Source organism: Pseudorca crassidens, chromosome X (genome assembly GCF_039906515.1).
Source record: "Pseudorca crassidens isolate mPseCra1 chromosome X, mPseCra1.hap1, whole genome shotgun sequence".
Lineage (NCBI taxonomy): Eukaryota > Metazoa > Chordata > Mammalia > Artiodactyla > Delphinidae > Pseudorca > Pseudorca crassidens.
The window spans coordinates 104,191,541-104,206,805 of record NC_090317.1 but is presented as its reverse complement, the minus strand read 5'-3'; the positions used below and the strand labels follow the sequence as shown (position 1 = coordinate 104,206,805).

General features: G+C 36.1%; 1 protein-coding gene across 2 annotated transcripts in view; it reads right to left on the bottom strand.

Moving 5' to 3' along the window:
* DMD (dystrophin) overlaps positions 1-15,265 on the bottom strand; it is a 2,128,065-nt gene that overhangs the window by 2,090,842 nt on the left and 21,958 nt on the right. The gene's annotated exons all lie outside the window — the stretch shown is intronic.

The following is a 15,265-nucleotide window of genomic DNA, read 5'->3' as shown; positions in this document are numbered from 1 at the left end:
ATATATAAATGCTCATGCAATTTTTGTCTTCCTTTTCTATTAGTCCATGTCATTTCCCAACTTTGAACAGAGATACTTGCAGAACTATGGAGAGGTTACCAAAAAAGGAACGTAAATTTTAATGGATCAATTTAATGTTATGGATATATTTTGAGCATTTACTCTGTGCAAGTTGTTATGACAAAAGCTGTCAGTGAGGTTATTACTTTCCAGGAGAAACCTTTTATGTGCAAAACAGAGTACAGAATCACAGACATTTCAAACCAGAAGGAACCACTATATTCCCAAAGGTAGAGAAGTTAGGATGGAGACATAAAAATAAGGCTTCATAATTCTGAATAGTTTCAACTATACTAAAATCTCTCTCTCACCCCTCTTTTTTAAGATAAAGTTTTAAGTGTATCATACATTGAGCGACAGGTATGTTCGGGTAATTTTGGTTTCTTATTAAGACTCTTACTTCAGAGTTCCTACAAGCAGAGTTCGAGACAAGGGTACTTGCACCAATGATATATTGAGGAAGCGCTTGAAAGAGTGAGGGTGTGAAGGGACTGGCGTAGGGGAAGGGAAAACTAAACCAGGATGAGGTTCTAGTTGGAGACCAATTTCAACATGATCCCAACGGGTGCTCTGGAGCACAAACTGCAGCACAGATTTGGTCCCACCTTGTGGCAACAGGGTTGGGCTTTCGTACCCTCCCACCTGTTAGTCACTGGCTTCAAGTTGACCTGGGATGAGGGACATGTGGCCTTCAGGCTCATGGCACCCTTTAGGGCAAAGGCAATTCTCCAGGGAAGGAGGTCGCTGTGAGCAGCCAGCACTTTCAGCAGCTAAGGGATGGGGGCACTGACTTGGTAAAGGGGACTTTGGTAGAACATCACCAGCGCCCACTAGTGCCAGCAAAGAGAACCAATTTGTTTTGAAGACAGTATACAGAGAGAAATATTTTATATTTTCTTTGGTCTCATGGTATTAAAAATGTTTTTAAACTTATGGCTTCTTTAGATGAAAAACTCATACAGATTATTGGGCAAAATGTTGAACAGATGTATCAGTATCTCCAAGGCTTCCAAACTGGAATTTTATAGAAAATTTGAGCTACGATTCACACATATTTAGTAACAACTTAGTAACATGGATTTATGCCCTCAGAGAAAGGAAATCAGAATGCTCAAAAGTATTGTTACCAGAGATTTAAACAAAACTTTCAACACCAATTGCAACAGAAGAATGAATTTGACTATTTTCACATAGTCTACTACAAGTCAAAGTAGGCAAAGAATCCAGTGGAACTTAGGGGAAACCTGTTCAAAGGGAGCTGACTCAGCTTGAACATGTACTATTTTTACTCGGCTGGATTCCTTTTTCTTGCCACCTGGAAAGAGACTGTAGGTCCAGCAGCCATCTTAGACCATGATGTAACTTTGAGAATGGAAGGCACCATAGCAAGATGGAAGGTTCCTGGGTCCCTGAGGACCATGGTCCTGCTCTGCCAGCAATGTACTGCTTACAACTGGACCTGTTTCTTGTGACAGAGCAATAAATCTCTCTTACTTAACCCACCACTATTTCAGGTTTTCTGTTACTTGCAGCCAAACCTGATTCTAATTTGATGCAGATATTTTGTTTTAATTAAAAATGTAAAATTTACCATGATCGCTTTTTGCTGTACCTCAATTTCTCCCATACAATGAGTAAACCACACTGTCAAAATACCATGCCATTCATTTTAAATAAAAAGGTTTATAAATAAAAATCAAACGACAAAAATCTCATAAATTAATGCGAATGTGTAGCACATTTTCATCACACAGGTGCAAATTAAATTGGACTGCTCTACCAGAATAAAGATCCTCAGCTTGTTTTGAAGTGAAAAGCATCATGTAACTTTTAGTGCTGCATTTCTTTGAAAAGTACCAAATCTCTTTTCTAAGTCACTCCGGTCTCTCTGAATGTAAGGTATTCATTACTACTGGGATAAAAACAGAATGTTGAGGGTCACATGATGCAGGCAGGGCAGCTGAGATTTCAACTCAAGGTTAGTCACTGGACCCTTAGGCAGCCAAATAGTGCTTATTGCCAAACTGACTGATGCCTGTAGCCTTTAAATAAGGAGACAGAACTATGATTAAATTTTACCCTTAAAAGCTACTTCATACTCTAATACACAGGCTATATCCCATTAAAATCTTAACAAGGTAGAAAAACTGACTTCATAAATAGTTACGGAAAATTGGAGTACAGTCTGAAGTTATCCAAAATCATCAATAGGGAACCATAAATATTTGAAATTAGATAATAAATATGTACTTTCAAAGGATGGCAATTTTAAAACAGTAACTTACATCGGTGCTAAATGGGGGATTTAATGTAGCTATCAGAGTAATCAGTGTTAGATGCTGAAATATGAAAAGTTATTTGGGTCTCTAGATGACAAACTTAACAGAAAAGGTGGGTGATTGTAGAAATTTTACTATACAATTTCTACATTTATGTGTCTAATTTAGAAACTGAATAAAGGGTAGAAGATAACACAAAAATTCTAAAACAAATGTTTCAGTAGCCAAAAAAGAAAGCAAATCAGCATACTGAAACTACTACAATCTGAGAAATGTATTACCACCTAAGAAAAGTACCACATCATTCGTCTACACTGTTAATTATTCTGAAGGAGACGCATCACCTGTTTAAACATCTAAGTAATATATAATCAAACAAACAAATCTCCTGGGGTAATCATATTTACCACATACTTTTTAAGGGAAAATAAACATGGTTCTGTTTATATAAATTTAACATTTGAATAACTTCCCCAAACAATTTACTCTATCTCCAAATATTTTCTTTATGAACAAATATGTTCCCATATTCCTGGACTACAGAAATAATTACCAAAGATAGCAGGGTATCTATTTGAAATGACTGAAAGCACATTTTTCTTGTATCTATGAGGTTTACTGAGTACACTCTCACCCATACATACAGTATTGGGCATACAGTGAATTATAGTTTTATTATGCATACTACACATTTCACCTTCTTCTTCATCACCATGTTTGTCTGGGCCTACCCCCTGCTCTTCTCTGATGGTGTTGGATAGGGCCTACCTCACTCCTGCTTTCAGGAGTGGGCATATGATGGAACAAGCCCATGGAACATTGTACTCCCAAACTGTTAATTGGTTTAGGAATGTGTAGGTGATTTTATGAGCGTCAATCAAAGTAATCCTGGGTCTTCTTTGGGGAGAATGATGTTTTTGTTTCCTGTTGGAATTGAGGTACAATAATATAAGCCTGAGACTAATATGGACGCCATATTGACAGAGAATGCCCAAAACTGGAAAGCAAAGGTGAGAGAGGGTGAGAGACATACTGGGCCAGATGGCATTACTTGGGCTCATGAATCTAACTGTGCCTGAAATAAGTCCTACCTCTTCACTTTTTACTTATGAGTCAGTAAAGCTACTTCTTTTTCCCCCTTAAACTAGTTTGCTGCTTTTTTGTCACTTATAACTGAAACAGTTCTGACCTACACTTATGTATTTATGTGTAGGTTTATAGAGATTAAAAGATAGACATAGATTCTAATGATGTAATTGACTAAAAATGAAATTGGTCCAATTATTTAAACTTTCAGCACCTCAGTTTCCTTTCTGAAAAGTGAAGGATTCGATTACATGACCATTATTTTTTTCTTAAATCTGAACACACTGGGCCCAGTCATTTGATGTTGATGAATGAACAATTGGAGGCATTTAAATTTGGAAGCAAGTTAGATTCACCTTGGTATCTTTATAATCCTAGGCCTGAGAAATAACAGCTATAAAAAAATATAACTGGTCTCTATATCAGACAATGGGTACCAATTTTTGTACTGAGGTAACATTGGTTTTAACATTATATAAGTTTCACGTGTACAACACTGTATTTCGACTTCTGTATACACTACAGTGTGCTCATCACCAAAAGTTTAGTTTAACATAGGTAACTATAAGGGCTAGCTAGTAAACCTTGGTCTAGGTTTAACAGTGAGCCCAGAGAGGTAGCATGCTGTGGTACATAACAGCAAGGGCTATGAAATAGGAGGCCTGGGTTTGTAAGCCTAGTTCTAACTTAGATTTCCTTATCTGTAAAATGGGAGTAGTAATAGCTCCCTTGCAGGCCTGTCCTAAGAATGTACTCATATAATGTATTTAAAGCTCTCACCACAGTATTTGCCACAAAGTAAGTGCTCAAAACTTGCTGTATGTTGTAATTATCTGCAGAGTTATTATAATGACTAAAGTGCTTGAAAAAATGTAATTCCCTCTGGCATGAACATTAATCTGCAGATGTTTCAAAAAATACTATGTACTGCAAGTTGTTTAAAAAAACACAACTCTCAGCATATCGGGTCCATTCAACCTTTGTGAGATCCTGCTTATGACTGCTAACCCAATATTTTCTACACTGTCTCACACATTGCCTGTTATTTCTGGACAGGAAAATAAATAAGTAAATAAGCACCCATCTGGTAGAGTATTTCTCCACCTATATATGAACCAGAAATGCCAAACGTTTCTAATGTGTATTCCCCAGATGCAATAATTATCCTCTTCAGTTAAACCACTGATTACTATGGAAAATACTGTCAGCTAACCATATACCCCCAAATGTGTATCTATGAAAGGGAAAAAAATTTAACTCGCAAAACAAAACCCTGAACACATTCCAAAACAGAAGTCATATCTTTGATGGATTCATAGAGAAGACTGTACTTATTTTCATTTGATAAGAGATACTTGCTTTTATACAATAAAAATGTTTAAAACTACTTCTCTGATTTCTGGTTCTTAAAGTGGCAAACTTATGAAACAGTGATTTAATCACACATTAATAATAGCAAGCAGAAAAGGAGAAGAGTGAAAAAACCACTCTGCAACTGATATTATAGAATGAATATTTTCCTGATTTGTATAAAGATACCAGTTGGACCTTAATACATTTACAAGATGCAACAATTAACTAGTATTTGCATTTTAATTCACACAACCTGTTTGTATGAGAAAGAAGCCTATTAAGGAAAACATGCCATGAAAAACTAAATTTTTGTGCTCAAAATAATTTTGTAAGGCTAACAATAATCATTTAAAGAAGGATGAGAATCTGAACCTTTAACAAAAACCCAGTGTTTTAATTTACAGTATATTTGAAAGACATTAAGAATGAGTTTTTTTTTTTTTTTTCCTGAAAGAAATGTATGTAATCCAAATCCTAGTTTCAAACTGAAGATGCTAGAATATAAAGAATGCAGAGGTGATACTTTTACACAATGATGTTAGGGGCAAGAGTCTACCTTTATACTGACAGGACTGAAAGTATTACTTCCTGAGTGCTTCCAAAGGTATATTTAAAACTCTTAAATTCTACTAAATTAAGTAAATAAAATTCTAGTTAGCCATTTAAACAGGATATTATTGCTTTGATAATTAAAAAAAAAAACCCTTTAGTGACAATCACTCTAAAATCAGCTCGAGAAATATGTATTTTATGGGCAAGGTGGCGGGATTTAGGAGAGAAGAAAAATTTCCTAGGGTCCAAGTGATCGATTGGGGTGACAGTCTGAAATTACCTTCAGCAGTGTTGACAACTAAACTCAGCACTTGCTGTTTCTACAGGTGTACACACTCAGGCCCACCTCCGCTTGTTGTCAAAAGCAAGGAGAAAGACAGGCAGTCCCCACAAAGCTGCGCCTCTGGCTGCCACTACAAAAAAGTCAGGCTGGCTATTTTTAGGTTTGGGGTAGGCGCTCAGCCAAAGCTCAGCAGCACCACCACCAGAGCCTGGGCTCCACCGGCCTCCCATCTGCCTGCCTACTCACCCCAACCCTACATTCTGTTTTCTGTGGTCCCCGAACCACCTGTGGCTTTCATCATCTTGCTCAAAGGTCTCCATTTCTGTGCCTGTCATGGTGCCTCTCCTGTTTTTATGTTTCTGTCTCAGTTAGCTCTAGACCTTGAAGCCATGAAATTTTCCTTCTTAGCACCTACACCGAAATAAGGGGAAAAAAAATCAGAAACACTCTGCAACTGCTTCCATAAAGAAAACAGTGGATTTAATTTGCTCATGATATGTCCTTCACTTCACTAAGCCTCTAAGTCATGGTCATTGCTATCACTGTGATGAAATGCAAGAGGAAAGCGAATGCTTGTAATATAAAGGGTGGCAGGTAAAACAATCAATGTGGAAAGGAGGAAGAAACTGACAACTGTGTTTTGATAATTTAAAGGAAGCCAGGAAAGGGAGCTGGGAAGTCTGATATTCAATGGTGTGCATTATTTTACGTTGGTTGAACACTGATGCAGAAAACCAATATGTCTCGGAGTGTGCATGCACGTAGTGTTGCTGTGTGCTAGCATAATCTCAATCGGTTTGTGTCATTTCCAGGTGGAAAGCTGTGCTTTAATGAAAGAAATTATTCTATGTTAAACCTTGCTTTCTCCTCATAGCTCTCTGTAATTTGTAAACTGAAGTACATGCACCCATTTATATTATACTCTTAGGTACTACTGTCAAAACTCTAATAAAAACACTTTTCTTTTTTTTTTTAAATGTTTTGTTGTGAACTGACATGAACATTTATATATGAACTATGATTCTGAAAACTAGGGTACAGTTACAAAATTAATAAGGAATCTAGGTCAAACAAAAGCAAAGCCAAACCTTGATTTTATAGAACTGTTTTATCTCCATGCAGTCATTCGAAATGACTGCTTAAATTATGTGAAATAATTATTTAGAAAATGCATTTTAATGTGTCCCTATAAATGTAATTTTATATGCCTAAAGTAAAAAAATAATAACAGAAGAAAAATTGATATTTTATTTCCTATTTTAATTTTTATCCCCAAAACTGCAACCCAAATTCAATATGGCACATGCAATTGCAAGAATTTATTCTCAGGGAACCAGTATTGTTCAGAGATCAGCCTGGTTCATAATTATCTCTCATGAATGAAGAGTTTGCCAAAAATAATATACTGTGTCTTTCTCTTGGGCCAGTAACTGAAAATTATTGTACTTCAGAGAAAAACATAACTAAAAGAGGAAATCCAATAAAATGATATGGTCATTATGCCTCTACAAAAACTTTTTTAATATTTTAAAAATGTATTACTTACATATATATATGTATATACATATATGTGTGTGTGTGTGTGTGTGTGTGTGTGTGTGTATACACATGCAAACACTCAAACTCAGGAGCTAATTTTAGAGCAGAGGTCAAAATCTCATGTCTGCCACTTACAATGATGTGACCTTGAGAACGTTGCTTAAACTCTGTGTGCTTTAGTTTTTTCATCTCTAAAGTGAGGATGAGCATTTCTCATGATCTGGTTAAGAGTATCAAATGAGGCGCACACATCTGTACTCCCCCAGGGTTCTCTTATCCTTTTGTTGTTAGTATATGCATTCCCTCTGTAATCTTCTTCTCTTCTGTAATTTCAACTACTATCAACCCCACGTAGATGATTCTCAAATATTTCTAACTCTTTTCTTAGCTTCAGTCCTCTATCCCAAATGCCTGTACAATACACCCACCTGGATAGCACATCAACAATTCCCAGTTAATGTCTGAAAACAAACAACCATCTCCCCACTGCTCTCTAATTTTGATCCTATTCCTGGTTTCTCTGCTTTTGCTCATGTTACCATCATCTTCCCAATTATCAAGGCTGATTAGCTCTTTTTAAGAATCTCAAAATATGCTTCATAAAACATTAGACACAGTGGCTTCTATTGACTGTATGCAGAAGGAGTTCCATGGTTAAATGAGTTTGGGAAACTGAGTTAAAAATTTATCTTTACTGCAGGATTCCAAAGCACCTTGCATACACACTGTGAAACTCTACAGTAGACAGCATTTTCCTAACTTATAGGACTACAGAAATCTTTTTTTTTTTTTGAGGGGTGGGGAAAAACAGAGGGATCCCACATTGAATAATTAGTGTTCCATAGAGCCTTCTTCGAGGATTGCCATCATGGGTGTCTGCTATCACTATTCCCTTTCCTCATCTCCCACAATTTACCAGTCACTCATTACTAAACAATATTGGTTCTCCTTGTTGAATTCCTGGCTCATTCTGAGCCACCTCCTCTATAAGTCTGGCCTGGACTACATGTATGTTTTCCATCTACTACATTTTCTTATTCTGTCATCTCAAACTCTCAATTCTGTATTTTCTGTACAACTGAGATCTATTTTGCTGTAAGAGACAAAAAGATGTATAAGACATGATCTTTATTGTTATAGAATTCATGGGAGACAGCAATGGGCACACAGAGTTCAAATACTTGCTCAATACCACAAGCACACAAGCCTCTTAGATAGCCTCATACACCAGAGTGCAGACAGCAGAAGCAAGAAGAACTACAATCCTGCAGCCTGTGGAACAAAAACCACATTCACAGAAGGACGGACAAGATGAAAAGGCAGAGGGCTATGTACCAGATGAAGGAACAAGATAAAACCCCAGAAAAACAACTAAATGAAGTGGAGATAGGCAAACTTCCAGAAAAAGAATTCAGAATAATGATAGTGAAGATGATCCAGGACCTCGGAAATAGAATGGAGGCAAAGATGCAAGAAATGTTTAACAAAGACCTAGAAAAATTAAAAAACAAACAAACAGAGTTGAACAATACAATAACTGAAATGAAAAATACACTAGAAGGAATCAATAGCAGAGTAACTGAGGCAGAAGAACAGATAAGTGATCTGGAAGACAGAATGGTGGAATTCACAGCCGCAGAACAGAATAAAGAAAAAAGAATGAAAAGAAATGAAGACAGCCTAAGAGACCTCTGGAACAACATTAAAGGCAACAACATTCACATTATAGGGGTCCCAGAAGGAGAAGAGAGAGAGAAAGGACCTGAGAAAATATTTGAAGAGATTATAGGCAAAAACTTCCCTAACACAGAAAAGGAAATAGCCACCCAAGTCCAGGAAGCGCAGAGAGTCCCAGGCAGGATAAACCCAAGGAAAAACACACCGAGACACATAGTAATCAAACTGACAAAAATTATAGACAAAGAAAAATAATTGAAAGCACCAAGGGAAAAACGACAAATAACATACAAGGGAATTCCCATAAAGTTAACAGCTGATTTCTCAGCAGAAAATCTATAAGCCAGAAGGGAGTGGTATGATATATTTAAAGTGATGAAAGGGAAGAACCTACAACCAAGATTACTCTACCCAGCAAGGATCTCATTTAGATTCGATGGAGAAATCAAAAGCTTTACAGACAAGCAAAAACTAAGAGAATTCAGCACCACCAAACCAGCTCTACAACAAATGCTAAAGGAACTTCTCTAAGTGGGAAACACAAGAGAAGAAAAGGATCAACAAAAACAAACCCATAACAATTAAGAAAATGGTAATAGGAACATACATAGCGATAATTACCTTAAACATGATTGGATTAAATGCTCCAACCAAAAGACACAGGCTCACTGAATGGATACAAAAACAAGACCCATATATATGCGGTCTACAAGAGACCCACTTAAGATCTAGGGACACATACAGACTGAAAGTGAGGGGATAGAAAAAGGTACTCCATGCAAATGGAAATCAAAAGAAAGCTGGAGTAGCAATACTCATATCAGACAAAATAGACTTTAAAATAAAGAATGTTACAAGAGACAAGGAAGGACACTACATAATGATCAAGGGATCAATCCAAGAAGCAGATATAACAATTATAAATATATATGCACCCAACTTAGGAGCACCTCAATACATAAGGCAACTGCTAACAGCTATAAAAGAGGAAATCGACAGTAACACAATAATAGTGGGGGACTTTAACAGCTCACTTACCCCAATGGACAGATCACCCAAACAGAAAATTAATAAGGAAACAGAAGCTTTAAATGACACAGGAGACCAGATAGATTTAATTGATATTTATAGGATATTCCATCCAAAAACAGCAGCTTACACTTTCTTCTCAAGTGCACACGGAACATTCTCCGGGATAGATCACATCTTGGGTCACAAATCAAGCCTCAGTAAATTTAAGAAAATTGAAATCATATCAAGCATCTTTTCTGACCACAATGCTATGAGATTAGAAATCAATTACAGGGGAAAAAAACATAAAAATCACAAACACATGGAGGCTAAACAATACATTACTGAATAACCAAGAGATCACTGAAGAAATCAAAGAGGAAATCAAAAAATACCTAGAGACAAATGACAACGAAAACATGACGATCCAAAACCTATGGGATGCAGCAAAAGCAGTTCTAAGAGGGAAGTTTATAGCAATACAAGCCTACCTCAAGAAACAAGAAAAGTCTCAAATAAACTATCTAACTTTACACCTAAAGGAACTAGAGAAAGAAGAACAAGCAAAACCCAAAGTTAGTAGAAGGAAAGAAATCATAAAGATCAGAGTAGAAATAAATGAAATAGAAACAAAGAAAACAGTAGCAAAGATCGATAACACTAAAAGCTGGTTCTTTGAGAAGATAAACAAAATTGATAAACCTTTATCCAGACTCATCAAGAAAAAGAGGGAGAGGACTCAAATCAATAAAATTAGAAATGAAAAAGGAGAAGTTACAACAGACACCATAGAAATACAAAGACTCCTAAGAGACTCCTACAAGCAACCCTAGGCCAATAAAATGGACAACCTGGAAGAAATGGACAAATTCTTAGAAAGGTATAACCTTCCAAGACTGAACCAAGAAGAAATAGAAAATTTGAACAGACCAATCACAAGTAAGGAAATTGAAACTGTGATTAAAAATCTTCCAACAAACAAAAGTCCAGGACCAGATGGCTTCACAGGTGAATTCTATCAAACATTTAGGGAAGAGCTAACACCCATCCTTCTCAAACTCTTCCAGAAAACTGCAGAGGAAGGAACACTCCCAAACTCATTCTAGGAGGCCACCATCACCATGATACCAAAACCAGACAAAGATACTACAAGAAAAGAAAATTACAGACCAATATCACTGATAAATATAGATGCAAAAATCCTCAGCAAAATACTAGCAAACAGAATCCAACAACACATTGAAAGGATCATACACCATGATCAAGTGGGATTTACCCCAGGGATGCAAGGATTCTTTAATATATGCAAATCAATCAACGTGATACACCATATTAACAAATTGAAGAATAAAAACCGTATGATCATCTCAATAGATGCAGAAAAAGCTTTTGACAAGATACAACACCCATTTATGATAAAAACTCTCTAGAAAGTGGGCATAGAGGGAACCTACCTCAACATAATAAAGGCCATAAAAAAAAAAAAAAAACCCACAAGCATAGGCATTCCACGTGAGTGTCATAAATAAAGAAATTGCAATCAACGTTTATATGAAAAAAAAGTTAAACCAGGATTTTCAGGAAGGTAGGAACAGCATGATATTAGTCCAGGAACTTCTAAATGAAATACTCTACAATATTTTTCTACAATGAAGCCTATTTTCTTCTCATCTTAAACTAAATTTAAAATAGAATTAAAAATTTTATAATAAAATACTAATTGGAGAAAGTTTGGGATGTGCAATTAGAAATACTGAAATAACCTACAGTATAATCTCACTCTATATAAATCTTCTGTTAATTAAGGGTGAAGTTTTATTTTGGCTCTCTGACTTGTCTCCAAGTCAACAATTCCAAAGATTTATCTTCTAGAGCTACAGTTTTCTAATAATAATGCTAATAAAATATTCCAAAAGCTTAAGGAAAAAAAGATATTATGGCTAAATTTTAAAAATCTGATTACTTTTTGTTCACAAGATTTTGCTTTTCATTTCCATGTATCTAAAACATGCACATCATGCAAACTGATATGAAAGCTATACACTCAAATAGCTTAAGCTGAACTTAGCGATGTATAGTTTATGGAGGAAAACCTTATTAAAATGGAATCTACTTCTTAATTTCCAAAGTAATCTGTAACAATTGACCATATATTTAACATCACTGAATGTCTAAATCTGTGCACACATTAGAATATTTCTGTGATTTACACAGCTTGTAATATATAGTATCCACCAATATTGTTGCTCAGAGTAATGACATGACTCAAAAATATATTTATTCCAGTAAGTGGAAAGATCTATATTAATCATAATAAGCATTCCATAAACATTTCTTTCCCAATATTGCATCCACATTTCTTGGCCTCCAAGGGTTTACATTCTTCATTCTGTGAATAGGGATTTATTAAAATGGTAATAAATGGTAGTGGAAAAGTAATTTCTACAATACGGTAACTTCTGTTTTAGAGATACACGTAAGGCACCAATAGGGCTACATTCAAGTCTGTCTAAGCCAGAGGAAATTTAGGAATTTTAGTTAGAGGAAATTTAGTAATTTACTGTGCAAACAAGAGAGGAAAGGGACAAATCAAAGTGTATGTACAAATGCAGAGATGAGAGTGAGGATGTCATTTTCCAGAAAACTAAAATAGTCTAGCATAGCTGGAAAGTGTGGTGTATAGGTAGCGGACAACATGAAGTAGGATGAATACACACAGGCCCAGTTATGGGGCTTTTGAAATTTATCTATTTTAATTCTGGGAGTGATAGTTTTGACTTACTAATTCCCTGGTCTTTTCTAATTCTGTTTGTTGTAGTTTTTTTCTGCATATATAGAAAACTGGAAGATAGACGATTGCTACAAAAATAATTTTTTTAAAATAACCAGGCCTGATATCTATAAACATATATATGTTTTTTTGTACATCACTCTATATGTGCATATACATGAATTACATATATACATATATAATTACTGAATATTTAACCTACAATCAAATGAACTTATTACTCTGTATGAAGATGTGGAGACTCTGAAAGCAGTATAAGATACCACCTTGACCCATATACCACGGACTTTTTCTAACTATACAGTTATATAGCAGAGTGGTATGATGTGAAAATCATCAGCTACGAACCACCTGCGTTTTATTTAGTTCTGGCTTTGTATCTAACTAGCTATGAGAATTGGAATCTCACTTTTGATATCTGTAAAATAAGGGCTTAGAAAACATTCTCCAGGTCTTTTCCGGCTGTTATGGTCTATGATTGTGTTATTCACCACAGGGTGTCAAGCTAGCGAAATAGCAAAACCAGACCAAATACCGGGTTTCCTTTAGCCGTATCTATCATCTATCTGTCTATATCATCTTTTAAAATCTTCAGTCTTCTCAAAGCAGTTTTTAATCTCTCCTGTTGTCCACTTTTCTAGCCCATTTTTTTCTTTTTCTGACCACGTTCTCTTTATTCTCCTACAGTTCTTTTGCCCTCTGTTGCTTTGTGGTTCCAAATTGCTAACTGTCTCGTGCACAAAGGATTCATTTGCACTACAACCACACTTCCAACAGTCCTCATTAACTCAGGGGGGAAAAAAACCCTCTCAAGCAACTGAATCCTTGTAGCAGGTGGGATTCGAAAACCATTTCCCACGGATCTGACTGGTTCACAGAAAGAGTGAGAAGAGAACAGCAAAGAACTGAGTCATCTTCCTTTTCCCCATATTCCACTCAGAGGCCAATCTCTTTTGCTCTCAAAACTGTTTTTTGACATGGTTTCTTGTTACAGGCTGAACTGTGTCCCTCTAAATTTCATGGTGAAGTCCTAAACCCCAGTACTTAAGAAGGTGACTATACTTGGAGATAGGGTATTTAAAGAGGTAATTGAGGTTAAATGTGAGGTCATTAAGGTGGGCCCTAATCTAAATGACTAGTGTCCTTATAAGAAGAGGAGGTTAGGACAGAAACATGCACAGAACAAAGACCAAGTGCGTACTGAAGGAGAAAACAGCCTCTACAAGCCAAGGAGAGAGGCCTCAGAAGAAATCAACCCTGCCAACACCCTGGTCTCATATGTCTGGTCTCCAGAACCGTGACAAAATTAATTTCTGTTGCTTAAGCCACCCAATCTGCCATGGTATTTTGTTATGGTAGCCCTAGCAAACGAATAGACAATATACTTATCACCCTCCATTTAGAATGTTTTGTGTTTGAATTAAGATCATTCCCATTTTCCTGTTGGACATACATACACATACACACACACACACACACACACAGATGCAGATAGATAGATAGATAGATAGATAGATAGATAGAGAGAGAGAGAGAGAGAGAGAGAGGGACACACACAGATATATATATTCTTGATACTAGAACACAAAAAGATGATTAACTATAATGAGAGTGCTAAATGGACTCAGTTCCTCATATGCCTTTAGATATTCACTTATTTATTAAAAAAGCATTAACTGAATATCTTTATGTTCTAAGCCTTATGCTTATTTCTAGGTAAAGGGTGGGGGGAGCACAACAATAAAATAACACTACCACCATAATAATGATAAATCAAACACACGTCCCTGTCCTCAAGGAATTTAAATTCTAAAATTAAAATAAAGTAACTGACAAAATATAGCAAAAGATGTGCATTTTAAAAGAGTTATGCCATGGGAACACTTTGAACTGGTACCTCCCCTTGTCTGGTGGAGTGAAGGGGACTGGGGAGAAGGGGTTAGGAGAGGATTTCTCGGGGGATGAAATGGAAATCCAGCTTTAATGAATAAAGATTTTTGGTAAGGAGAAGAGGGGTAAAGGGGGAGGCATTTCAAGAAAATGTAGATCTGACAACATGAGAGCATGGCGTTTGGGGGCTCCCACCTAGGACCCTCTGGCTAAAGGGCTAGAAATAGGAGGTAAGGAGAGTGGTGAGAAAAGAAGGAGTAGTAAGCTGGGTCCAGATAACACATGACCTTGCACATTCCATGGAATTGACAGCAGTCTATAGCAGCGAAAAATATTTTCCAATTTGTGAGTTAGGGTCAATTTTAAGCTTGTCACCTGTAATAATAATCTCTTTGAAGGAATCAAGTTCTCCTATATTCATTTGTACTAATCAGTATCTTTCAGTGCGAGATGAATGTGAATTTTACCTAACTTCTAATTTCCTTTAGGAATCTAAACTCATTCAATATTTTCACAAGATGATAACTATAATCAAAGCAGAGAGCTTTATTTCATCTAACAAAGAGCAGTCCTTCACAAAGGAATTGCAAATACCCTAATTAATGATTATTCTAATTGTTCTCCCTGTTGGAAGACACTACTTCCTGTTTTGTGTTTAGCCAGGATAAATAAACTATGGTATCACCATCCCTCTAGTACAGGATGTGAACTGTTTTATATAACATATTATTATTATAAAGTCTG